The sequence below is a fragment of the Theropithecus gelada genome, chromosome 7b, assembly GCF_003255815.1.
Source record: "Theropithecus gelada isolate Dixy chromosome 7b, Tgel_1.0, whole genome shotgun sequence".
NCBI classification, from domain to species: domain Eukaryota; kingdom Metazoa; phylum Chordata; class Mammalia; order Primates; family Cercopithecidae; genus Theropithecus; species Theropithecus gelada.
In genome coordinates, this window is record NC_037675.1 from 28,042,205 (window position 1) to 28,070,043 (window position 27,839).

The following is a 27,839-nucleotide window of genomic DNA, read 5'->3' on the forward strand; positions in this document are numbered from 1 at the left end:
GACAAGACTTTTCATCTCTTATTCATTATTATAGTACTATCACCTAGAAAAGTTTAAGTATCGTGGTATGGCTTGCATAGTATCCCCCCAAATTTCAGATCCATCTGGAACATCAGAATGTGATCTTACTTGGAGTTAGAATCCTAGAGATACAATTAGTAAAGAACCTGAGTATGGAATTATCCTGAATTAAAGGTGGGCTCTAAATTTGATGAGTCAGGCTCTTATAAAAGGGAAAGGGACACAGACACAGAGGAGACAATGTGATGATAGCAGCAGAGATTGGAGTGATGTATCTACAAGCTAAGTTATGCTAGGAGCCATCAGAAAGTGGTAGAAGCAAAGAATGACTCTTTCCTAGAGCCTTCTGAGGCAGCATGTAACTGCTGACCCCTTGATTTTAGATTTCTAGGCTTCAAAGCTATGACAGAATACATTTCTGTTGTGTTAAGCCACCTAGTTCGTGGTACTTCATTACAGCTGCTCTAGGAAATGAACACAGCAAGTGCTCAATAGAAATCTGTTGAATGACTGTAAATGGATGAATACATTCTGTATGCTTGGTCACTGCAACAGTTTACCTTCTTTGTGGGGACAGTTCTGGGAGGAACTTATAATACTTAAAGTTTATAATAACTTACAGATATTTGTAACCCAACAGCAGATATTTTAATGGATTTTTAGCAGTAATTTAGAATACAACAGAATACAATATTATATAATTCAATATAATAAAATTATTACAGTTTATTACACATTTTAAAGGTAAATACTGTGTGAAAATTTTGTCTCAGTTATGTGTGCTTATGTGTGTGTAGATGCACTGTGTTGTAACATTAAGTATGTTTTACTTTGGGCTATAATAAAATAAAAATATTTGAAAACCACTTGTCCAGAGATATGTTACTCATGTTTAGTGGAGCCAGTATAGTGTATTTTATATTACTTATGAAAAATACATAATTTTATTCGGTCAGAGCACTGAAAATTGAAAATTTACTGTAATATCTTGATAAATACCAGGAATCCATATTGAGAATAAAGGAGTAAAGTTTTATGAAATAATTTTATGCATAGAAATAAGGAATCTTAAATAAAACAACTGGAAATAATGAGTTTACAAGGCTGCAGAATACAAGGTCAATGTACAGAGATAGACTGTTTCCCTACCGACAGTTGAAAATTGAAATATTACAAAATAACACTTACAATAACCTTCAAAAGCATTACATCAAGCAGAATATGTCAAGACCTTTTTATTTAATACTAAAAACACTGCTAATAGAAATTTTAAAATACTTAAAGTGACATATCATGTTCATGAATTGATATAATATATGTTAAGATGTCTATTTTCTGCTAATTGATCCATAAATTCAATACAATCCTAATCAAAATTTCACAGTCCCTTTGATTGACATTTAGAAGTTAACATTCTAAAATGTATTTAGGAAGGAAACACATTTAAAAGAGCCAAAACAATTTTGAAAAAGAACAAATTTGGAAGACTTTACCTGATTCCATATACTAACTGATTCCTCTCAGTGACTTTGGGGTGAGGGTTTTTATTTTGAATGTGTGTTGATTTATGTAAAATGCTTTTCTTATACTTGTTGAAATTTTCATATTTTTAGCATAAATCTTTTCATGTGAATGATATTGACTTTTAGAATGTTATACCGACTTTGCATTCATGACGTATATTCCATACGGATTTGCTGTACTATTTTTTTTTTTTTTTTTTTGAGACGGAGTCTCGCTCGCCCGGGCTGGAGTGCAGTGGCCGGATCTCAGCTCACTGCAAGCTCCGCCTCCCGGGTTCACGCCATTCTCCGGCCTCAGCCTCCCGAGTAGCTGGGACTACAGACGCCCGCCACCTCGCCCGGCTAGTTTTTTGTATTTCTTAATAGAGACGGGGTTTCACCATGTTAGCCAGGATGGTCTCGATCTCCTGACCTCGTGATCCGCCCGTCTCGGCCTCCCAAAGTGCTGGGATTACAGGCTTGAGCCACCGCGCCCGGCCTATTTTTTTGATAAGAAGATAGATTGTTAAAATTTTCTTAAGAATTTTCACATCTAAGTTTCTGAGGAATATTGTTTTCTAGTTTTGTTATTTAGTATTTTCTTGTTTACTTTGTTATCAGTGTAATGAGGACTCACATAATAGGTTGAGAAATGTTTCCTTCTATTTTATATGTGTATAGTATTGGAATTAATTCTTCCTTAATAGTTAGATAGACAGTATGAGAATTTGGAATTTTCTTTATGGGAAAGTTTTAATCATAAATTTGGTTTAAAAAATAAATATAGGACTGTAAACGTGTGTGTGTGTGTGTGTGTGTGTTTGAGTTGGTTCCAGCAACTTTTGTCTTTTAAACAATTTTGCCACTTAAGCTGTTTATGATATGTTATATATATTTTTTAAATATTTGCAAGATCTGTGGTGATACCCTGTTTCAGCTGGGTAGATAGTCATTTAAGTTCATTAATTAAAAATACTGGTTTAATTGATTTTCTGTGTCGTTATTTTGTGTTGTGTTTCACTGATTTATCTTGCTTTCTTTTATATATATATATATTTATTATACTTTAAGTTCAAGGGTACATGTGCACAACATGCAGGTTTTTTACATAGATATATATGTGCCATGTTGGTTTGCTGCACCCATCAACTAGTCATTTACATTAGGCATTTCTCCTAATGCTATCCCTCCCCCAGCCCTCCACCCTGCAACAGGCCCCAGTGTGTGATGTTCCCCTCCCTGTGTCCATGTGTTCTCATTGTTCAACTCCCAATTATGAGTGAGAACATGCAGTGTTTGGTTTTCTGTCTTTGTGATATTTTACGAGAATGATGGTTTCCAACTTCATCCATGTTTTTATTTTTATTATTTATTAATTTGGAAGTATTATCATTGGCTTGAGGTTTTTCTTATTTTTTAATATTAGCATTTAATTATTTGTATTTTAAACCTTGCATTATTTAGAAGTGTGCTGTTTAATATTGACATACTTTTTAATTGTCTAGAGGTCTTTCTGTTATTGTTAGTTTATTCCATTGTCGCAGAACATTTTCTAATTTTATCATTCTTAATGTCATTGACAATTGTTTTATTACTCAGAATTTCGTGAATCTTGGTGATTATTCCATGTATGCTTGAAAATAATGTAAATGGTTCAGTTTGGTGCGTTCTGTAAATGTCAATAAAGTCTAGTTGATTGATGGTGTTGTACTCTTTTTATATTGTTCTACCAATCCATGTGAGAAGTGTGTTTAAACATTCTACAGTTGTAGAGTTTTCTATTCTTTCAGTTCTGTCTATTTTAATTCGTGTATTTTGAGTCATTTTTGTCTTCACACACATTTGAGATCTCTTTGATTCTTTGATGAACAGGCCCCTTTCCTTATCATGAAATATTCTTCTTTATAATAATATTTTTTCTGAACCCTGGTTTATCTGATGTTAATACTGTACCTGCTTACTAAATTCAGTACACTCCCACCACCATAATCTCCTTGAACCCATCTCTCTCTCCTCAACTCAGTGAGAGTTCTAGGCTCGGTTCAGGTCCTGCCTCTTTGGTCTGAAGCTTAGAATATGTCTCCAAACAGAAAACCTGGAATATTAGAAAATTTAACTTATTTAATTTTATTCTTTCAGGAAGCTTCATAGTCCTATATGGCCAGAAAATAGTTGTTTACATATACTATCACATGTTCTAGGTATTTACAGTAGGAAGATAATTCTAGTTCCTGTTACACAGTACGGCCTAAAGCAGAACCCAGGATATACTTTCTTTCATATCAATTTTTCATTATTCTGGAACTTTATTTAAAGGTTATTATTTTCTCACTATATTGTAGTATCCCTTTGTCATAAATCAGATGACTATATACATTTTGGGCTGTTCCTGGAATGACTTTTATGCTCAATGGTTCAATTTGCTCATCCTTATACCAATATCATAAGGTCTTACTATAGATTTCTAATGATTTTTGATATGTAGCAATCTAAGTTCTTAACAGAAATCTTCTTCAGGAAGGTCTTGTACATACTGGACTATTTGTATTCCCTGTGAATTTTAAATTCAATTTATTTTTACAGAAATAACTAACATAATTTTTAGTAAACATACATTTAATCTATAGATTATTTTGTATAGAACTTTTAAGATAAGTGTTCCAATTTATGAATGTAGCATATCATCATTCAGATGTTCCTTACTTTCTCATAGTAACATTCTAGTGTTGAGGTCTATTGCATCTATGGCTAGGTATGTGATATTTTTCAGCATACTATTTTAACATTTTATCTTCTATTAGTTTACTGCTGACATGTAATTATTAAAATATTTTTGCATATTGAATCTGCATCCTGCAATTACAAAATCTACTTATCTGTATATTCTGTTCATAGATTTCATTGGCAGTTTTATTTATTTCTTTATAGTTCTTGTATTACTTATATTTTTCTTTGGTCTTACCGAGCTGACTAGTATCCTCGATACAGTTTCAAATAGAAATGATGAGAGCATGTTTCTTTGTTCTCATTCCCAATCTCAGAGAGGACACTGTCAAGATTTCTCCATTACGTATAATATTTTATTATTTCTCAAATAATCTTGTCTATTTACAGGTGTACAATTTTTATTTTATTCTACGGTCTATCTATAAAACAACATTGGGAACTGAAGATGGTAGTATCTTTCAAGATAAAAAGTTATTTCCTTTTTCTGGCAGGGAAATGACCTGATCATCTCAATCCATAAGGATAAGCTGAGTGGGAGCTGAGTAACCGTTTGAGCAGGAATAACCCTACCTCTGAATTGCCCTTGTTTTTTGTGTGTGTCTATTTTGATTGTGAGCTTTGCAAGTCTATTTCTGCTCAGCTTTGAAACATTGGCACAGCCCTAACCTTTAGAGCTTTTCAATCTCCCACCCTACAGGGCTGCATAATTTGGGCAGTACTTCGAGGTGAGACTGGTTGTGTGTTTGAGGTTATTGAAATTGTTCATTTTATCACTTCAGCCTCCAGTGAATGCCAGCATTCCTGCTGCTCTCTCTGTCCCCAGCACTGGTCTCTAGGAGGGCCAGCCTTGGGTTCTTAGCCTCCCCTTGCCCCCCAGAGTTGGACCAGACTAACATATGTGAAGAGGCTGTGCAAACTCAGGGACAATTCAGCATCCCATCCTAGGCTTTCATCTCTTGACTATTTTGTTTCAGGTCCACTTCCTTTAGCAATTGTTTCCCCAATACCCCATGTGTAGAATGTCTTCTAAACATGTAAAATATGAAGACTTTTAAAAACTGTCAGCCAAACGTTTTTCCCTCTTACCCAGCCTCTGAATTCAGTGTACATCTTCAGAGGATGTCTCTGTGTGGTCTTAAGGCTCTCCAAGTTTCCAATTCTACCACTCAAGGCCATGGCAACTGTTGAAAGCTTTGCTAGATGTTTTTTTCCCCCAGAAGATACCCTCTACCTAGTGTAGGCATTGATCCACAGACTGCATTCAGAATCATCAGATGCCTCCTTCTGCCCATTCTGGAGCAGGGAAAATTTTCAACAAAAAGAAACAACAGCAACAAAAGGTTCCTAAGTTATCAGCTCACTTCTGACCAGTTTTTCACTTTCTGGAAATTATTTAGCTCTCATTACTCCACAGCACTCTGATGCCTTTAAAATGTTCTTTGTTTTGCTTGTCTGTAATTTATACATGCTTTACTAGCTCTTGCCAGCAAGAGCCATTGACCTGCCCGGGCTTACTGAATCCTACCCTACTTTTTATTTCAAATGAATAAGCTTTCCTTTGCAGGTAATGATATGGCAATAATTAAACATAGCACATTAAAAGTGGGACAAAGTAATATTATGGCTTTCTAATATGATGTTATATGTAGTATTTTTGCCAAAAATATTTAACCTGAATCTAATTAAGCCTTTTGATATAACGACAAGGAAACAATCAGTGAAATGTGTAACGGGGGACTTTCTACGTTACTGGTCTTGAATCTTCACAAAAAAAAAAAAAAAAAAAAAAACTGTCCTGAGTAAAAATTAGAAAACTACTAAGACAATGAAGATACATTATGAACAAATGTAATCTGTGAAACCTTCAGTATTGCTTAAAAAGTAAATAAAAAACAGAAATTATTTAAATGCAATGGAACTGCATTGAATTTATAGGTCAATTCAGGGAGCATGAAAATCATTACAATATTATCATCCTCAACTGAGCACTGTATTCACTATTTTTCTATCTATTTAAATATATCAAGACTTCAAAATTATCTTTATATCCAACACGAATATGTCTTCAGTTTATTTCTGGATGTTTAACTATTTGTCTTGCTACTGTAAATGGGAGAGCACCTTCTGGCACATTATTTTACATGAAAAATGTATTAAACATAAAAAATAATTAATTTGAAAATGTAATGAATCATTAAATAAACTTCAGTATACTTCAATTCAGATTAAAATGCAATATTAGCAGTATATTTAAGCCCTCCTTTTCCACTTATCTTTTGTTACATATCAATCCTCTTCAAAACTTAGGGATTTAAAATAACAACCTTTTGCTCATGAATCTGCAATTTGGAAGGGCTTGGCAGGGACATCTTGTCTTTGCTGCACTCAGTGTCAGCTGGTGTGACTTGAAAATTAGGGTTAAACTCAGTTTAGGGTTCATTCACTTGCATGCCTGGCTGCAGCTTGGGACTTTAGGTGGGTCTATCAGCCAGACCACCTATATGTGCCTTGAAATACACAATATGGCTGAGTTTCAAAGGTGAGAATGCCAATGTAATTTTTCCTGTTCTAATGTGTTCATTGATTCCTGTAACACAATTTACCTATGGTGTTATTGATGAAAATCTAAGTAATTTCCAATTTTGTGCTCTTATGAATAACACCCCTATGTGGTTTGTCCTACATAGTTCCTGGGCACATATGCAACCATTTTTCTGGGGCAAATATCTATGAATCAAATTGTTTGCTCATTTATACATGCTCAAATTTGCTAAATAATCACAAATTGTTTTACTTAGTGGCGGTGTCAATTTATGTAACTACGAATAATGTAAGAGTTCATCATTAAACCCCCCACTTGCCAAGAAATGGTAATGTCAGACGTTTGATCTTTGCTAATCTAGTGGGTATGAGTGGTGGCTCATTGTTTATTCTCTGTTTGCTGATGATTTTGAGTGCAGTCTCTGTGTGCATTTTTTTTACATGTTTCTTGTATATTGTTGATCTTTTTCTAATTGATATATGAGAATTAAAAAATATTTCACTTATTAATATTTTTCGGTGTAAATGTGCCAAAAATCTTCTTGTTATGGGTTTTCTCATCCTTTTCTTTACTGTGTTCTTGACATATACAATTAGAAGATTCAAATTTAGTAAAATAAATCACTCTTTGTACTATAGTTTGTGATTTTTGTGCCATTAAAAAAATTCCCTGCCCCAAATTCTTAAATATATTCTCACATAATATCTTTGCAAAGTTTAAAAATCTTTCCCCTTACAGGTATCACTTTATCTGGTAGAAATATATATTTTTAAAACTATGATGTCAGGGAAACAGCAATAATCAGTTTTGTTTTGTTTAGTCCTCACAAATGTTCTTGAAAAGGATCCATAGACTGCACTCTTGGAAGCAGTATTTTTCTGTACAACGACTGGATTAAATTTGTTACTTTGCATCATTCTAATCATTTATGAATTTACAGATTACTTGGCTGATTGTTAAAATAGATTAAACTGTCTTTCTCTGAAGATGAATTTCTCATTTACTACTTTTAGTTTTGTCAATTTTTGCTTTATATATTTGAAGTTATTAGGTACAGCATTGAATTTATTAGATCTTTCAAGTGAATGTAATTTTTCGTCTAAATTGTACACACTATGTAAAGCACTTTTCTATATATTTAATATTCTTTCCTATCTTCACTGATGACTAAATATCACCTCTTCACAGGTTACTCCCTCATCTGTATCCTAAATCCTTATCTTTCCTCTACATACATTTCTGCATTTCCACTTGCTAGATATTGTTCATCTGCATGTTCAAATACAGTCTGCCCCAAATTAAATAATTATGTTTCTTCTTACATCTGCTTTTTTCTTATTTTTTTTCTGCTTTATTTAATAGAGTCATTTTGTACAAGGTATGCATGCTTAAAACATGACTCACTTGCTCTCTTTTGTCTTATATTTACATGTGTAGCTTATTTTTCAAGTATTATTGACTCTACCTATACAGCATAATCCTTATCAGTCCACACAGACAGCAACAACAGTTGTAAGTCCTCAGTACTCTCTCTTTAATCACTGTAAATCAATCTGCTTTCCCCATTTCCACTCAGTATTTTTTATACATTGGCTTATAGATAAAACTTCTGGAACAAATATTTAGATTATATAATGTTTCCTTTTAAAATGGTTTAATAACAGTGATTTAAAATATGAAACTCAATGGTCCTCTTTGGGACTCAATGGTCCTCTTCTACTGAATGTCTTTTATTTTGAATTCTATTCAGATTCACCATCTTCTCATTTCCACCCTGCTATTGTCTGCAGCAAAAGGCTAAAGTATCATGGACTACATTCACATCCTTCAGTTTCTTGTACATTGTTTATTCTCCCTGCCCTGTCCTTGCAGCCTTGGTCTGGTTGTGTCCCACTGCTGAAAGTTTACAGCTCTTGACCATGTGGTTTTCTTTATGGGATGCTCTCCTTCCAATTTCCGGTAACATCTCCTTACTCTCTCAGATGCAGAAGTTGAACTAGCCCCTACCCCCTTACTATCTCTGGGGCATTGCACTAATCCTATATTGATATTTTTATAGATTATCCCTTTATTAAATCCTCTTGTATTATACTAATTTTGTTGCATCATCTTTTTCCTGACTGAAAATCTATTTCCAAGTCCTGACCCTGCCATTTACTACTGGGTAAACTTTGCAAATTTATTTAATGTTATTTTTAATATTTATGTATTCATATACATTATATCTTTATGTAATAATGTTATTTTGGTCCTCTAAAATGTAGACTACATAGAAATACCTAGAAAAGTTTTTGTGACATATATAGTGCTCAACATATACTATATTATTATTTATAAAATGAAATTGAAATTCTTTAGCTTGGTATTAAAGACATGCTAGAAGAAGAGGAGAGGTAAACATATATTCTCCTTTCTCTACAATAGCAGAGAATCCTGGGAAACATTCTGGGAAACAATCACAGCATCCCTAGTAGAATTAAGCCAGAGTTGTTCATGATGGAAATCAGCTTAATAAAGGACACTTGCACTTGCATTTCCTCTTTGTTTCATTACATTGTCCTCTCACTTCTGTACTCTAGATGCCTTTCCCAAACAAATACTTTATGTTTGTCTTAGTCTATTTTGTGCTGCCATAGCAAAATACTACAGACTGGATAATTTATAAGGAAAATAAATTTATTTTGCACAGTTCAGGAGGCTGAGAAGTTCAAAATCAAGATCCAGGGGCCTGTATCTGGTGAGGGCCTTCTTGTTGTGTCGTCCCATGGCAGAAGTCAGAGGGACAAGAGGACACAAGAGAGCAAGAAGAGCCAGCCAAACTCACTTTTATAACAAGCTCGCTCTCATGATAACTAATCTCATTGCCATGAAAATGCCATTAATCCATTCATGAGGGCTGAGCCTCTCATGAGGTTCCACTTCCCAACACTGTTGCTTTGGAGACTAAACTATCAATGCGTGAAATTTGGTGGATACATTCAAACCAGAGCAATATTTAAATCCTTATGTAAGGCTCTGTTTGCAAAGGTATCACAAGCTAAGACAAAATTACTGGGATTAACTTTTGAATGCTGTGTTTAGAAGATGTTTTTGCTGTTAGGTGAAGTCTGAGCTCCAGTCACTAGCATATACTGAGAACTGGTGAAGCTAATATATTAAACCCTTCTTCAAAAAGCATTTACTATTCCTTAAATCTGTATTACCAACACTTTATCAGCATTTATCACCAACTTTTGGTACCAGGAGAAAATAAATTTTATATATACATATATATATACACACACACAAACACACATACACACACACTATATATCTCTATATACAAATACACATGCACACATATAATGCTGTATGTGTGTATGTGTATATATGTTGTGGTTTATAGTGTATATGTATAGCAGTGTATGTATAGTGTGTATGTGTGTATATATATGTAGTGGTATATGTGTGTGTGTAGATGTGTGTGTGGTGTACATATATATGTATACACCATTATACACACACCACTATATATGTGTGTTTGTGTATATATGTCTATATACACACCACTATATATACATATACACACATGTAATACTGCACTATGTATATACCTCATACACCACACACACATCCACATGCACACACATATACATGTGTGTGTATATAATGGTATTGATTTGGTAAAACATGGAAAGGTGGTAAAAGTATAAACCTCAGTAGGAAACTACACTAATCAAAGGACAGACTATTTTGGTATTGACTGTTAATGCTTAATTTTGTTGATATAAACATAGTGTTGCATTTGGGAATATCTCGCTTTTGATGATATAAGTCCAGTTTTATGGACTTTTATGCATATAAAATGAATTTTTATGCATACTAAAAAGCAGAGTGCCTTAAATCACAGTAAAAATTCTATAGTAAAATCATTACTCTTCTCAGAATTTTTACCTGATTTTTGCTAGTTTTGACTGCATTGCACTATAATATAAATTTAATTTAGCTTTAAATGTATTACAGACTTATAGTGAAATGTAACTTGGTGCCCTTACTTTAAAATTCTTTATCCCTGAACCCAATTAAAAGGTTGTGAAGATTGAGCATTTAAAGATATTACTGAGTGTCAGAAAAGCATAAAGCTTGGATATTCTATAGCTCAGTATTTTAAAAGTCTGATGATATAGTCACAGGTGAATGTAACTGTGATACAGCAAATTAAATTAATGTATCAGGTAGACCTTAAGTACTTACATGTTCCGCTTCTCAAGCCTAATGGTATAAACTACTCTGGGGTCCTTCATTATAGCAAATCTTTCATTCTATACAGACTACATTCCTCATCAAACTATTAACTCACTCTATGAACAACTAGGCAGCCATTGAGAAGCTGCATTTATTTACTCATTTATAGTTTTTGTAGTGTATCTTTTTTGGCTGTTTGTTTCTTGGGTCAATAGCAAATCAGAGTAAAAGCAATAAATAGTCACTCCTACTTGTCTTTGTGGTCTGGTCCAGCCAAATAGATATAGCCTGATTTCAAATACGTGATTACCTCTGTGTATAAAGAGAGGAAAATATGACCATTAGGAGAAAAATGATTTGATGGCATCTGAAATACTTGTTTTGCTAAGTAAAATGCAAAATGTGGTAAAGGTTAATGCTTAAAAATTCAATGTTGACTATATAGGGGCAAAAATTAGGATATAATCTAATATGATGTAAAAAATGGAAAAAATGATGTCAAAAAAATGGACACCAAATACAGAAGCTGAAAACACAATGGAAGTTTATTTCTATTTACATAGTATGCAGTGTAGAGGCAGGAAGTTCTGCACAAGGTCAAGATGGCGTCTGGCTTTCTTCTGTCTTAACGTTAGCTCTACCTTTCAAAAGGGTGTTTGCCTGACACGTGGTTGAGCTGCTGGTTAGCAGCACATCCCTTTCTGGCCTTGGGTAAGGGAGCAGAGTGGCAGAGGAAAGCAAGTAATTTTCTCTTAGGGAAATGATATGGAAGTTGCAGATATCACTTCCATTCATATTCCTTTTGCAAGGACTTAGACATATGTCCACATGGAGGTACAAGGAGACTGTGAAATATGATCTTTAACTGGGCAGCTGTGTGCACTGCTGATGCTCTGAGAACTGGAGTTGGTTTCTATTACAAAATGGAAAAAGGGCAGGATAAAATCTAGGGGAAATTAGTCACTGCACAATGCATGTTTATTATCTTCTGTTATGTTATTTATGTAATGTTGTGTTATATTATGTTTAAAATTTAAAAACAAAAGCAAAATTATTTGTTAATCACTTAGGAAGTTGAATAAATTTAGTAAGAATAAATCTTTACAAACCATGTTTGTGGTTGTTGATTTTCATTGGTAAAGTGATACAAGAGGTGAACGGTGTGGATATAATATATCTGATTTCTGTAAGTCATCAAATTCTACTGTAATATATTTAAAATAATATGAGAGTTGGTAGACTGAATGAATTATAGATTGGCATATTAATAGTTAATTAATCACCATTTCCAAGTATATTGTTGGTAGATCATGATGAATCTAGAGGGAAATTGGTGGTGGTATCTTATAGCTTCATCTTGAAGTCTGCAATAAGTATAAGAGATAATGAAGAGTAGGGAGAGGAAGGAACTAATAGCTATTGAGGGTCTGCTATGTGGGCACTGCTCAACTTTAAACTATTATTAATGACTTACAGATATTATTATTACAATTTTACAGATAAAAATAAGTACATAGCTAGCATAGGTTATTTTATTGAATTTTAAAAAATGAAGTTTGAAAGAATACCCAAAACATTGGGTGAATAATCAGAATTATGAAATGAAATTAGCATACTAAATTAGATAAAGAATTATATAAGGCACTACATTTACATAGAAACATTTAAATTAAAAATTGTTACTGCAAATAGGATTTTCAAAATATTTATTATGTGTACAAAAATGTAATGTTTAAAATCAATTGGTAACATTTTTTGTTAACCATAAGGCACACTTCCCAACCACAAACGATATTATGAATTTGATCAGTAGAAGTCCTGGTACTATCCAGAAGATGGGTAGTGACATCTCCACAATATTCTGTGTTAATTACATAGTCTTGCCTATTTTGTTCACTTTGGGAATCTGCATATTAATAGACAAATTGACTGCTTGCCATTTATCTGGAGAAAAGGGATCTGAATGGAGAAATATCTGGAAATGATGTTATATGTGGGATAATGGAGGAACTGGGACTATTTAATAAATTAGAAAGTTAATTGTTTTAAATTTTTGAAGGATTATCTTGGAAAAGGTAGACTATTCATTCTACGTGACTCTAGGTATCAAAATTAAAACCCTTTGTTTATAAATAAGTAGATAATGGATTGTATGAGGAAATTCCTTAAACAACTTTAACATTTATAGTTTTTCAGAAGTATAAGGGTACTCTCAGAAAAAAATTCACATAGAGAATAGATCCCTCTGTGAAGTGTATTTGAATTTACTGAGGTGGGGATAGTAGTAATAATGTTCTCTTTTTATTTCTATATTCAATCACATATTTCTATCCCACTCCACGAATATGCTACATCAGCCATTGTTAATTGTTATCATCCATAATATATGTACATATGTGATATATATGACATATGATATTTATTATCCCTTCTAAATAGTTGTTTTTTAGCTAATTTTGCAGAAGAAAAAAAATGAACGAGATTGATTCATGGAAACTCTGCAGTATTTTCCCAACAACATATCAAGACATAAAAGTAGAAATTCTTCTTTTTTGGAAATATTATCCTTAGCAAACAAATGCAGAAACAGAAATCCAAATATGGTATGTTCTTACAAACAAGTGGGAGTTAAATAAGGAGAACTCATGAACAAAAAGGAAAAACAGACACTGGAGTCTAGTTGAGGGGACACAGCAGGGGAGGGAGAGAAGCAGAAAAGATAATTATTGGGTACTGGGCTTAACACCTGAGTGATGAGATAATCTGTACAACAACTCCAGAGACTCAAGTTTACCTATGTAGCAGCCCTTCACATGTGCCCCAGAACCTAAAATAAAAGTTTTTGTTTTGTTTGTTTGTTTAAAGAAACACTGGATAGAGGAGAATTTATCAGGCATTCCATTCTATTGATCTAATCTATGGCACTTGCAAATGTGAATCAGATATTTTTTTGTATCAGATACTTTTTCCTTGCAAAACAACCAAAAGATAATACTAGAATTTATTGGGCAGGAGCCAGGGATTTAAATATCCTGCTTCAAATGCTAATAGCGTCACCCAGCCTATTAAAAAACACTGTAGGGGAGGCTTGACTTTAGGAACTAACTTTTGCTTCAGGAAAAATAATATTGACTAGTTTTGCTTCAATTATGCATTCTGATTAGCAAGTCCATAGCTCATTCCCAAGACAGATGCGTAGTGAAGGTGGGGTGGACTTGGGAACTGTATAAATATCCTTTGGCAGTGTCAAAACTGGGCTTCTTTGCGTCTAGTGGAAAGTGTCCTTTCGTGTGGCTGGAATGCTTTCTTGGGAAACTTTGGGGGAACTTGGAAATTAGTACCAAAACCTAGTAATGTGCTGCATAACCTCCTTTTTTATTTAATGATCTATATTTCTTTATACTTTTCCTTAAACAATTATTTCTGATGGTGTTTTTCCATTATCATATCACTGTACCTTTAGGTGTCCTATACCATTTATAGAATAAAACCAACCAGAATCGATATAAAGGCATTTTAATAGGCAAAGTCTTCTAAATGTATGTAAAAGTATTGCTTGAAAAAACAAATTAGTAAATTCTAGTTATTTCTTCTGTTATACCTCGTAGTTCAATGGAATCAAAACCAGGGCAGAGATTCAGGAAAAGTGTATCTACCACTGTCATTTTGATCTCTTGGAAATTATTGTGATGTCTCTTTGACTCAGTCATATTTGACAATAAAAATAACTAATTATTGTTAAATATTGTTTTATTAAAACTAAAAACATTTTATAATGGAGGAAAAAGCTATACAAAGAGCTTGACTTTATTTTTAAAGACAGACAATTTCAGATTATTTAGTGTGAGTAAACAGATGCTTGGTAGTTTTGCTTTCTCATTTAAAGATGTCAAATGTGTAAACAACTCCCCAGAATTATGCAATTATCCCATAATCATTTCAGATATTGTTATGTAAAAAACATATCTCTGATAATACACATAAATGAGTCTAGTAAAACAAGTAAAGAATAATGAATATTAAACCTACTAACCTTAGGCTTTCTCTCCTCACTCACAACACATACACATCTTGTGACACTTCAAAACTCTCATTGAAATTCAGGTTACAATAGTAAACAGTACAGAACAAACCAATGGAATCCATTCAGAGCACACAAAACAAATCAACAAAAACACCAGGCTCCAGCATTGTCAAAACTGTACTGCTGAGTTAAGAAGCCAGGCAAGAAAATCAATTTTCTCTAACACATGAATTAAATGAATAAAAACTCAATATAAAGACAGAGGAGAAATAACCCAGCATTCCTAAGCCAACCTGAAAATGCTCCTATCCGGGAGTGGGAAACAGTGCTTATGTGCATAGTTTTCCTTGTCTATTCAGTAGACATTTATGAAGCAACTACTAATTACCAAAAAACAGTATTGAGCATTTGAAATACAGAGATATTAATTCACATTTCCTGCCTTTGTTAGGCAGTTTCTATTTCACTGCAAGTGCAAGCTGTATTTCGATATTACTTATGTTTTCATTATAGGCATGATATAAAGTTGGAAATCGAGTTCTTCATAAGTACTGACACTGCTAACACAAACCGTGAGGTGATGGCAAATATTATACTATTAATTACTCATAATTTTACTCTAGACCATCTTACAGCCAGGGAAATTTACAATTCCACATGTACAATTTTTTTGAGTCATAATTGTTCTCTGTCAATTGAGAAAAGCATTGAGATTACGATGTCAATGACTTTCAGCTGACTATTACAAAGAGACATCTCAGAAACTAAGGAAAATGTGTTTACTGACATAGATGTATTCATAACTTTAAAACTGGCTGAAGTGTACCAGGTGTACAAATATAGCCAATCCTCCCAACTGTTAGGTAAAATGCATGGTGAAGCCTACATATGCCTATTTTGGGGCCCACTGATCTACGATAAAAAAACTTCTGCAAATGTTGCTTTGGAGTTCTGAATAAAAATTTCTAATCACTATGTTTGTGAGAAGGTCTTTGTATGTAGAGTTAATTACTGAAACAGCATGCATATATCAAATAATAGAAATTATATTTAAAGAATTGTTTGGAAGAGCTAAAAATAAACAAAAGAAAGCAAAATAAAATAGTCTGTAAATTCACCTAAGCCTACTGAATTCTTTGCAGTTTTATGTTTTTTTCTCACACCAAGATCTCTTCTTTCTCCTTTCCATTACTCCAGGAAGCTTTGTTTGATCCTCCCAGGCGCAGTTAGATGCCGTTTTCTTGTTCCTGTCTTCTTAGAAGACCTATTTCTCCTCCCTCTCTAGACCATGTACTTCTTAAGAGGCATTGTCTACTGTGAAAGAAGGCATGACCAGAGTCTGTATATGCTTAAAGTATTTATGGAATTGAACTTGATTAAAAATGTATATCTCTCTTCATGAAAAAATAGTATAACTGAGAATTGCCAGCAATGTTTATTCCTTTTCAAGTCATTTTTCAAAGACAAACTACCACTTGTCAAAGTCTAAGACACATAGTGGGAGACTCAAATCTCATGCATTCGAACTACTGTTTCATTAGTTTTAAGGAATATTTGTACTTTGAGACATGCCATGTGCAATAAATCATGGCTAACCAGAATATTCAAGGAAAATAATTTTAACTATTAGAATCCCTATTTCCTTATTCCTCCTCCGAATAATACACACAGTGCTTTTGTTTAAAGTCTTGTAGAGACATGCTTTGAAATTTTGTCAGTTTTTTCTGTTTCAGTCTGTACAGGATAAGACTCTACAGTGAAGTCTTTCCTTGACTTTCACTGTCTGATAGGACTCATGATCTGAATATGAGAGATTGGGCTGAATCATGTTGAACCCAAGACATACAAATTCTTCCTTCTGTAGGAGGAACAACTGAATTTGTAGTCATTTGCTTGTCTTAACTTTGCCTATTCTCTACATAATTTTGTGCATTAATCTACAGTTTCTAGGTATATTTGTTTCTATGGCATATAGATTTGTTACTCAAAGTAGTAGACACATAACTGGCCTGTCTTTATGTAAGGGATTCAAGGAGAGCTTGGTAGCCTTATTTCAGAATTGCTGAGACATCACTTGAAGTTAACAAAGTTTGCCTTCATAGATGGTTTCTGTGATTTAAGATGTAAATCTGCACTGAATTTGTAAATTGTCTTTTTTTTTTTTGAAACAGAGTCTCCCTCTGCGGCCCAGGCTGGAGTGCAGTGGGGTGATCTCCGCTCACTGCAAGCTCTGCTGCCTCCCCGGTTCAGGCCATTCTCCTACCTCAGCCTCCCGAGCAGCTGGGACTACAGGTGCCCGCCACCACGCCCAGCTAGTTTTTTTTTTTTTTTTTTTTTTTTGTATTTTTAGTAGAGATGGGGTTTCACCATGTTTGCCAGGATGGTCTCGATCTCCTGACCTTGTGATCCACCCGCCTCGGCCTCCCAAAGTGCTGAGATTACAGGCCTGAGCCACCGCACCTGGCCAAATTGTCTTTTCTTAAGCAGAAGAAAGAATATGTGTAGGTCATTTCTGGAGTAAAACGTATTATTTGTCTTCTTTAGAAAGAACACTTTTAAAATCAGCTACCAATCCCTCTTCAGTACCTCTTGCCTTGTTTTTGCTGTCATAGAACTCAGAACACCTACATAGCTGCTATCTGAGATTTTCTAAAGTGACATTGGCTTCTGTGTTTGAAAGTACTGAGTCTTTTTCCATGAAAATGCATTTTATTTACAACCACAGCACTGGTGGTATGACATCTAAAACCATCTACTAATTATTGTATGCATATTTTACCTTATTTTTATTTCCAACTATCAGGAGTCAGATCATCTCATTGTACTATTCCCTTACCATCGCTAGTTTATTTACTTTAAAGATGTACAAAAGTGCATGAAGGAAACAAAGAAAAGAATTTAGGTCAATGAAACAACAATATCCTGCAAAAGTCAATTTAAAATGCCAGTAGGGACTCTGAGAACAAATAAATTATTTTTTCTTTGCACACAACTGATAGCTTAAAAATGTAGCTAGATAGAGATATTTCCCAAGCATCCTCACACTTTTTAAAAGATTGCACTTGTTACTTTGATATGTGGGAACTAGGGAAACTTATCCCCAGATAGATAGAAAGTTCTCTCCTATAGTATTTCTTACATGCACAGGTACTAAATGATGCAGTGCCTTACGCTGAAAGATAATAATATAAATTTAGGGCTAAGCAGAGACATAATTTAAAAGAGCAATCAAATTTAGTAATTTTTTAAGGGAACGAGAACCATGCCTCTACCAGAAAACTAGTTCATCATGAAAAATGTGAGCTTTTTTTTACTCTACTCACATAAACAAATTTTATCATTCATAATAAAGTATGCAGAAAATATATGATGAGTGCTGGTTCATTTTGAAAGAGCAATAAATAATCTAACATTGTGCAATAAAAAATGAGGACAGTGCACCAAGAAGAGGTACTTTCAATGGCATATTGCGGAAAAAGAATAAACACACTTATTTTCTAAAGCTACTCCACATGCTACAGACTAATTTATTATTACATTATTATTTCCCTCTAGAATTGAAATAGTGTGGTTGAATAAGATTTTATACTTATCAGGAGTTCTAAATCCTTAAATTTTCAGTGCTTTGCATTTTCAATTTTTTATATACTAAGAGGAATAAAATGTTCCAAGCTCTCTCCTTATTTTTATTTCTGCTCAGAGATGTTGCAGAAGCTGTCACAAAAAGGATTATCTAAACATGTGCTGCATCTAAAGCATGTATATGGATAAAGAGATATATGATTCGAGATAAAAAAAATCTCCTGTGTGAATGTGTTTTTATTACTGTAACTGACTCTATATAATGATTCTGCAGATGTGTTGGAAACAGCTGAATACTGTGAGTATCTAGCACAACATAATTAAATAAACACATTATCCTTTGTGTTTCCAGGGAAAGGGTTGTAGAACTGCAGCTTTTGACTGTTCTCCAGGACTGGTGGGCAACTGTGGCAAGGTATTTTTGTCCCCTGATGATTGAAAACTATATTTGACAAATGATCTCATACACTAAAACATGACTGAAAAAAATAGACCTGTGTGTGTTTATATTAGTTATACAATAAGCATTGTCACATTATTCCAATAATACTTAGTGAAATGTCTCATCTGTATAATGAGGTGTGTTTGCAGTTGTCATACCATATCTTGCAATATGGCAAAACCACAGTGTAAGGGTGTGTCTACATCAAAATTACTTATTAGTGTCTGAATGTGTAATAATTGGGACAAAGTAGGAAATCAGATGAAGAGTTGAATGTGAAACTGTGTTGGAAGCAGAAAGCAGGCTACAAAGTGGGGGAAATTTTGTAGGGAGAGAGCAGATTTAAAATTCCAGGGGAAGTTCAAACAATGTGACCAAAAAGTGTTCAGTCTTTAGGTAAGAGGAAAGAGAAAACCTTCTAAATAATGGCCAGCTAGTCACATGAATATAGAATTGTTCTCAGTGATTTATGTGAAGACATGCAAAATGCAACATAAATCAAATAAGAATAACCTTGAGTACATGTAAATGGTAAATCTTTCACCTACTCTTTAATCTGCTTACAACTGCGGCAGCTTGACCATTATTCTGAACAGAGTTTTTTAACCTTGGTGATATTGACATTTTAGGCCAGATAATTATTTGTTGTGAGGGGCTGTCCTGTACACTGGGAATGCCAGTAGCACTCCTGCCTAGTTATGACAACAAAAATGTCTGCAGACGATGCTAGTTGTTTCTACGGGACAAGGTCACCTGCAGTTGAGACCACTGATGTAGTCTCTGTCTCAGATATTAAAACATTGCAGCAATTGACAGGATTAATGTATTGTATGTCAACATTATTTGTTGTAGCATCGAATTATACTTCCTCATAGACTGGTCTTGACCTTCAATCCAAGTTCATGAGAACTAGACTCCAATTTGTGCTGCATTTTTCTAAAAAAGTAAACTGCTGCCACATCCCATTTGCTTCTGCCTCTATATTGTTAATACAAAAACTATTCCATCACTCTATTAACAGATTACTCCATGACTCTCGCTGGTGTCATTCTTCTTTCCTTCTATTAATACAGTAGCTTCACTTTTCCCCTTGCATTCCATTCTAATAGTTGTCATTTCTAAATTCATGATAAATTCAGCTAAGCTAGCTTGTGTACCTAGGATTCAAAGTAAGAAAAACAATCCACAGCTATGACCAAGAGTGGAGGTTTATGCTTTCTGCAATGAGAAAACTGCAGAGTGTCGTTGTCAAGCACACAGTGAAGGATAAGACTATCCACATCTGGCCTAGTCAAGGCAAGGTCATTCAAGACAGAGATGGCATTAAGTTGCACATGCTCCGTTTTAAAACTAAAGTTATTGAGGCAATTTATAAATACAATTTTTTCATATAATTTATGAATACAACTGTATGAGTAGTTTACCATTACAATTTCCATGTGGTAACTCTCATCCTCTTTATTAGAAAGACTATAGAAGAACAATATATATGTTATCACCATGAGCCCTTAACAATATTTTCATCTGCAGTTATTCCTTCTGTCTGTTGAATCTACAGCTTCTAAAAGGACATCTAGGGGTCAAAGTGGATATCTAAAACATGTGTTACCAAATTTGAAAAAGAATAGGTTTAAGAAAAAGTTCTGTTTCACGTATCTTTTAGGATTTACAGCTTTTCCTTCTGTCCATTGAATCTACGTCTTCTAAAAAGACATCTAGGGGTCAAAGTGGATATCTAAAACACGTGTTACCAAATTTGAAAAAGAATGGGTTTAAGGAAAAGTTCTGTTTCACGTATCTTTTAGGATTTACAGCTTTTTGCTTTGTGTAAAACATTCAGCAGGTCTCAAGTCAACCACTGATGTTATTTCTTTCTCCCTCTTCTATTCCTGTCTCTCTCTTCGCTTGGCCTTTTACTGATGACCAAGCTTTGTGTTTAACTGAGAAATCAGATTTAATCAGACATATTCTTTTGCTTTCCCATTACCAAAACTGTCAACTCACCTGCATCTGTAACTATCTACATTAATTTTCCCTCTGTTACTTTGAAGGAAGTGTCCCTCTTCCAATTAAACCAATAAGGTGTGCCCTGAATTGAACCTCTCAAACATGACCTATGAGATTACCCATCTCTTTCTTATTTCTCTAGGGAGGTAAGGACAATCTGAACTAAGATATCCGTAGGATCACAAGGAGTATATAGATGAATGACGGGATGGGGCAATGTCAGTAGCAGTTATTAACTGATCTTATTTGGACAATAAAGGAGGATACACTGAAGATTATAGCACATTTTTGGAGCAAATAGAGAGATGTCATTGACTGGACCTGAGGAAACATTAATCTTATGATCATTGATGGATTCACACACACACAAATTCTTTCCTCCCTTTTCCAAGTGGAGTGTGGAGAAACAACCATAGCTGACAATGCATTTAGGAGCATTGTTATGTATCCATGGATTTTCCCGTGATGTTATTTCTGGAAGACTCATTTTACCATTCTTAACTTTGGTAGAACCTGCTTCATATCCTAGTTAAAATTGTGCTCTGTGTATAAGGATGGTTTATATATGCCCCTTGATAATGAAATCTCAGTGTTTTTTCCTCTCATGATGCTAGTGATTCGATCTTCTGGTATTTTGTAAACATAATGACTATAAATTCCTTGGAGAGAGAAATTTAAAAAAATAAAAAATGAACACTTATGATTGTGATTAAACATCACATATTCTAGTTATTATTAATTCTACTAAATATATGGTCAGATGATATTCTCTCCACCCCATTGAGTTATTTTATCACAATATTAGATTTATTTCCCATTTTCTTAGGGTTTTTGTTTTTACAGAATTTACTTAACTGTGTACAATTTTTTTTAAAAAAATTCAGCGTTATCGTTGAAATCTACTGAATTGTCTTCTGAACTCTAAAGTCAAGTTTTAAAAGCTGCTAAAATAAAATGTTTTAAATAGAGTTTCTAAAATAATTAGGGCTAATTGTACACTTTAATAAAGATTCTAAAATGTGATGAATGCATTTTCTTAATTTCTTTACATTATAATACTCACATATGCTGTTCTCAATCTGCAACTAAAAGTCTGAATAACTGTCTTTGTAAAAATCATAAAGAAAAGTGATATGACTTGAAATTACCAACATTATTAAATAAATGGCATTAACCTCCAGGCTTGCTTGGAGTAGAGATGGTTTTATCATGGATAATGAAATTTTCCAGGTCTTGTATCAACTCTTTACTGGTTCCTCTAAGCTTTTCATTACTCCCCTGACTGTATGTTTAGGAACATTTATACATCTATAAGTTTTAGAAGTATTAACGTTCTAAATTATCCCAGAATTTTAAAATTAATTTTAATTGCTCTTCTTTGAAGAATTTACAATAGCAATGAAACATCTACATCTTTGTCAAACTAGATTTAGTTTTAAGTTTTTGGCTCTTAGTTTGACATAAAAACTTTCTGTAATAAGTGCTTCCTAAAACATTAATCCCTTGGGAGCTTTCTTAAGTACAATGAATTATAAACAATAACTTCAAATTATGCTACAATGCAAAGAAGAGATGGTTTGAATTTTCCAGTGATACAATACAATATAATATTTGGTTATAACCTTATAGGATTCTGCTATAATAATATGTTCAAAGAATAAAGATATTTTAATAAATACCTTTTTATTATTAATACCTTTATTATGATATTAATTATACTCATATTATACAGGTATTCTAATAAATATCTTTATACCTTTATTCCTTATAAAGGTATTTATTAAAATAGGTCAAAATTTAATTTTTCTATTTCTTTTGTAATTACTAAGAGGCTGTGGTACTTAGTACTGATTGTTATTCAAAGAATGTCTTGCATGCCGAACTCAACATAAAAAAAGTATCAAAAATATAAATCCTATTCACTTTCATCTTCTCATTAATCATGTTAAAATAACATAAACGATCCTTACAGTTTTCTACTCAAGGATCATCAGGCACACCTGTTGATCTAAGCAAAACAACATGAGGAGTTAGCATGAAGCAGTGATCTAGCAATTAGAAGATAGAGATTTAATTTCTGCCAACATCACTTGTTCATTTTGTCACTTGGACGTTACTCTGTCTCTACCAACCTGGAATTTTTACTTCCACAATTGTCTTGTTTACTAAAATGTGTCCAGAGGAACTTCAGAAAATATTAAAAGGTGATAGCTCATAATGGTAAACCTTGCCTTTTACCTATTGACTACAGAAAGTACTGTATGATTGAGTAAATGAAAGGTTTTGAAATTGTGAATGAGGCTCTTTTTTGTTTTCTCCTATCACTATTCTGTACAATATTTTTGTTTAATGATGGGCTGAACCCAGAGGAAAATATACTGTTGTACACATCTATAAATTTCCCTATTGCATTTACTACTTAAAGCAGTTTATTATTTATCTTTGCAACATTTCCTAATGTTTTTCAATGTTTATTGGCAATAGCAAATAAAAGTTAAATATATTGTTACTTCTCCTGTATTGTAAGGTTATTCTAAAGTTGCCTTTCTCTAATAATAACACCCTGGAAACTTGTACATTTTAAATATCATTTATCTCCAGATGTACCTTAATTATTGCGCGTTTTATGAGATTTTATTTATTTATTTATGTATTTATCACATTGCTCCATGGCAGATAAAATTGCATCCCAAATGGATTGCAAAGGTAATGCTTCTTCCCAAAACAAGAACTGAGCCCATACTTGATGAATATAACTGGCTTTTTCAGAAATAAAATAATTTTAAGGGTAAGTTGCTGGGAAAACCCTTAAACTTAGCACTTCTCAGAAATGTGGCCCATGTTTTAAAATAAGTATATTCACCTTAAAGTTTGAAAATATTTAAATCTATTAAATTAATGATCTACAGAATTTTTTTTTTTAAATAGCTCTGTTATTTTGCACTGTTTTATATCAAGCAATTCTTCAGCCTTACTTTGCACTATCAGTTTATCAAGACATTGGTTTTACCTTTTTAGTTGATCTCAATTCTTATTTTTTTTAAATGAGCTTTGCATTCATTGATTTTTTTTTAACTTTTAGGTTCAGGGGTCCATGTAGAGTTTTGTTATATAAGTAAATTGGGTGTTGCAGAGATTTGGTGTACAGATTATTTCATCACCCAGGTAATAAGCACAGTACCTGAGAGGGAGTTTTTCAGTCCTTATCTTCCTCCCACCCTCCACCCTCTAGTAGGCCCCAGTGTCTATTGTTCTCTTCTCTGTATCCATGAGTACTCAATGTTTAGCTCCCACTTGCAAGGGAGAACATTTGGTATTTAATTTTCTGTTCCTGTGTTAATTAGCTTAAGATATGGGTCTCCAGCTCCATCCATGTTGTTGCAAAAGACATGATCTTGTTTTTTGTTTGTTTGTTGTTTGTTTGTTTATTAATGGCTGCGTGGCATTCCACGCTGTGTATGAACCACATTTTCTCTCTCCAGTCTTCTGTTGTTGGGCATCCAGGTTGATTCCATGTTTTCACTATTGTGAATAGTGCTGTGAGGAAAATAGGTGTGCATGTGCCTTTGTGATAGAATAATCTATATTCCTTTGGGTATATACACAATAATGAGATTGCTGGGTTGAATGGTAGCTGTATTTTAAGTTCTTTGAGTAATCACCATACTGCTTTCCACAGTGACTGAACTAATTTACATTCCCACCAACAGTGTATAAAAGTTCCTGTTTTTTCTCTCTCTTTTACAGCCTCCCCAGCATCTGTTACTTTTTTACTTTTTAATGACAGCCATTCTGACTGGCATGACATAGTATCTTATTGTGGTTCTGATTTGAATTTCTGTAATGATTGGTGATGTTGAGCAATTTTTCATATGCTTTCTTGGTCATGTGTATGTCTTCTTTTGAAAAGTGTCTGTTCATGTCCTTTGCCCACTTTTTAATGGGTTTGTTTTTCTTGTAAATTTGTTTAAATTCTTTACAGATGCTGGAATATTAGACCTCTGTCAGATGCGTAGTTTGCAAATATGTCTCCCAGTCTGTTAACTCTGTTTATAATTTCTTTTGCTGTGCGAAAGCTCTTTAGCTTAATTAGGTCCCATTTGATCAATTCTTAAATTTTTATAGGAATTTATTATTTTGACAACAGCAGGGGAGAGCCATTCTGGACAAAAACGCAACTGTCTGATGTTTATTGGAATAAGCATGTATTTCTGATATGATGTGTTTTGGTATCTAAGAAAAATAATCACTCTTCTGCTCTTCTTTTTCCTTTTTTTTGTGTGTGTGTGTTTTTGCTAACTTTTGACTTCGAAAGACAGTGCATTTTCTCATTTTAAAATCAGTTTTGAAGTTTCCTTTCTGACCACTGATACCCATACATGGAAATAATAGCATGTTATAAGAAAATCCAGCACCTAGTGAAAAGATCGGGAAATCTTTCTGGAAAGTCAGTACGTGAAACTCAAAAGTAGTTAGATCCTGTGTTTAAGAGGCATATTTTCCTTTTTCCAAACTGTCTGAGAGAGGATTTCATTTTGTATGCACAGAACAAAGTATATTGCATATATTAAGAGAACTTTATGACAACAGGGAATCTTTGTGGACTTGAAAAATCAATAAAATATTTATAAGAAAAAATAGCTACTGAGAACATACAATCCCCGGTTATCATCTCATGTCACGGGTGATGGCTTCAGCTATCTTCAAGTTGCAAAATATAATTTATTACTATAAAATCATCCTTACTACAAAGCTGAGCTCTTTCAAGTTGATACAGGTTATTGCTATGCAAGCAGGTAATGCCCATCCCCACTTAGAGCTCAAACAGTTAACATCAGCACTTGGGACCAATTTGGCTGACATGAAAGAACACCTCGTGCAGTAATGGCTCTTTACTGGTGATCTGTATATCACTACACTTAAGTTCTACAATGCCAGAAGTGCTTCAGATGTGAATTTATTTTGTTACTGGGCTTAATGCACCCACTAGCATATTTAGATGAGTCACTTTTCTGTCAAGTAAATTTGTCTTTTGATCATCAACCACTTTAAAATAATGTTGACAAATAGGCAATGGATACAACTGTGTCCTGTTTGATCAGAGGTTTTCTTTCTTCCACATATGCTGGAACCACTAAGATTCAATAATGTTTCAAATCCATCTTGAAATGAAACAGGTATAGATAAATATGAATTATATAGGCTAGATAGAACAACTTACCTTGGTTTTACATGGCTGGGTTCCCATAGCTGTCATGCCTGGACATTCAGAACACTGGTCACAGTTAGTCTTTGCAAAGGATGCCCCTCTGTGCCTGGATCGTGCATAATGGACACAATGTTTTAGAAAGCGATGGCACCCATATGAGATGGAAGGATGGAGTTCGGTTAAACTATCACTGTGTGCACAATTGGCACCACAACACATGGGGTCACTGGTACAGGTAGATACAAAGCAAGTGAGGAGTTTGATTACACTATCGTTCTTAAATTGCATAAAGTTTTTGTAGTCAGCTGAATAAATCATACTCTTGCCTGCTTTGAATTTATGACTTTTCCCTAATGATATTTAAGAGCTAGAATTCACTTAAGAGTTCCTCTAGTCCAAACTCCTTACAGTATAGGAGAAAACTAAATTTCCGATTCATCAAGGGGAGATGGTAAGCTACATAGTATAGTAGTGGGTGTCAAAACTATATCTAAAATAAAAGTATACAAATTTCCTTTGCAGTGATCCCTTTCCAAAATTCTATTTAAATTCTCCTTAGCTTATTAATATGTTGACAGCCACCTCTCACCTGATGATTATAAGAAATATCGTGGGGAAGTGACCTTACAATTATGGAGTTCTGGTTTTAGTCTCTCTTCAAGTCCATTCCGCTGTAGGGATTCCACAGTTTTGATCTTGGCTTGTTAACCTCATTAGCATTGATTATCAACACCTGTGTTTGTGGTTAGTCGGAGACCTAAGGTACATGACTCCTTTGTACCAGGGACCACCACCAAAAATCATTTCTCTCATGACCCAATGGAATACATGGAACCAGTGAATGTGGAATCAAGTGTGAATGTTGGACAGAATATTATAAATATTTTTCACAGTCTATATTTTATGATATTTCACACAATAGAGATTTGGACAACAGGCAAAGGAAAAGCAAATGAAGCTATTTTCTTTTGTCTCTTTCTTTTTTGTATACTGAAGTTGATGGGGTTTTATTTGCTTTCCTAATGAGATGGTGATTTACATGTTTTGGAGAACTGCTATCTCTGTGCCCTCTGTGCATGGTTTTAGCCTTGCAAATCTGAATCAGAGGCATGTGTGAGTCCAGAGCAGATGTGTGCAGCTGGGCAAATCTCTTTGCCATTGCTCTTCCTTGGAATGATAATCCACATGCTGAGATTTCAAATGAGTTTAATACACATTTTCTTGATTAATGGAAAATGGCAGAGTGTAGGAGACTGAAACAGTTCGTGCTTTGCTTGATTAATTAATAAGGGACTCTCTTTTCCCAGCTTCGACTCATTATGCTAATGAAGTGTCATCAATTAAGGCTTTCCCTTGATTATTGAATCTGTCAGGTAGCGCTCAGTGAAAATGTTGCATTCCTTTGCTGTCTGGGTGGAATTGCCATTACAGCTTTTTATGAACTTCTCCTGCCATTAGCTGCTGTTTGTTCTATTTTCTCATTATTGTATCTTTTTCTTGACCTTGAGAGAAGTGACTGTGGAAAGCCTGGAATGAACTGAAAAATGTTATATCTGGGA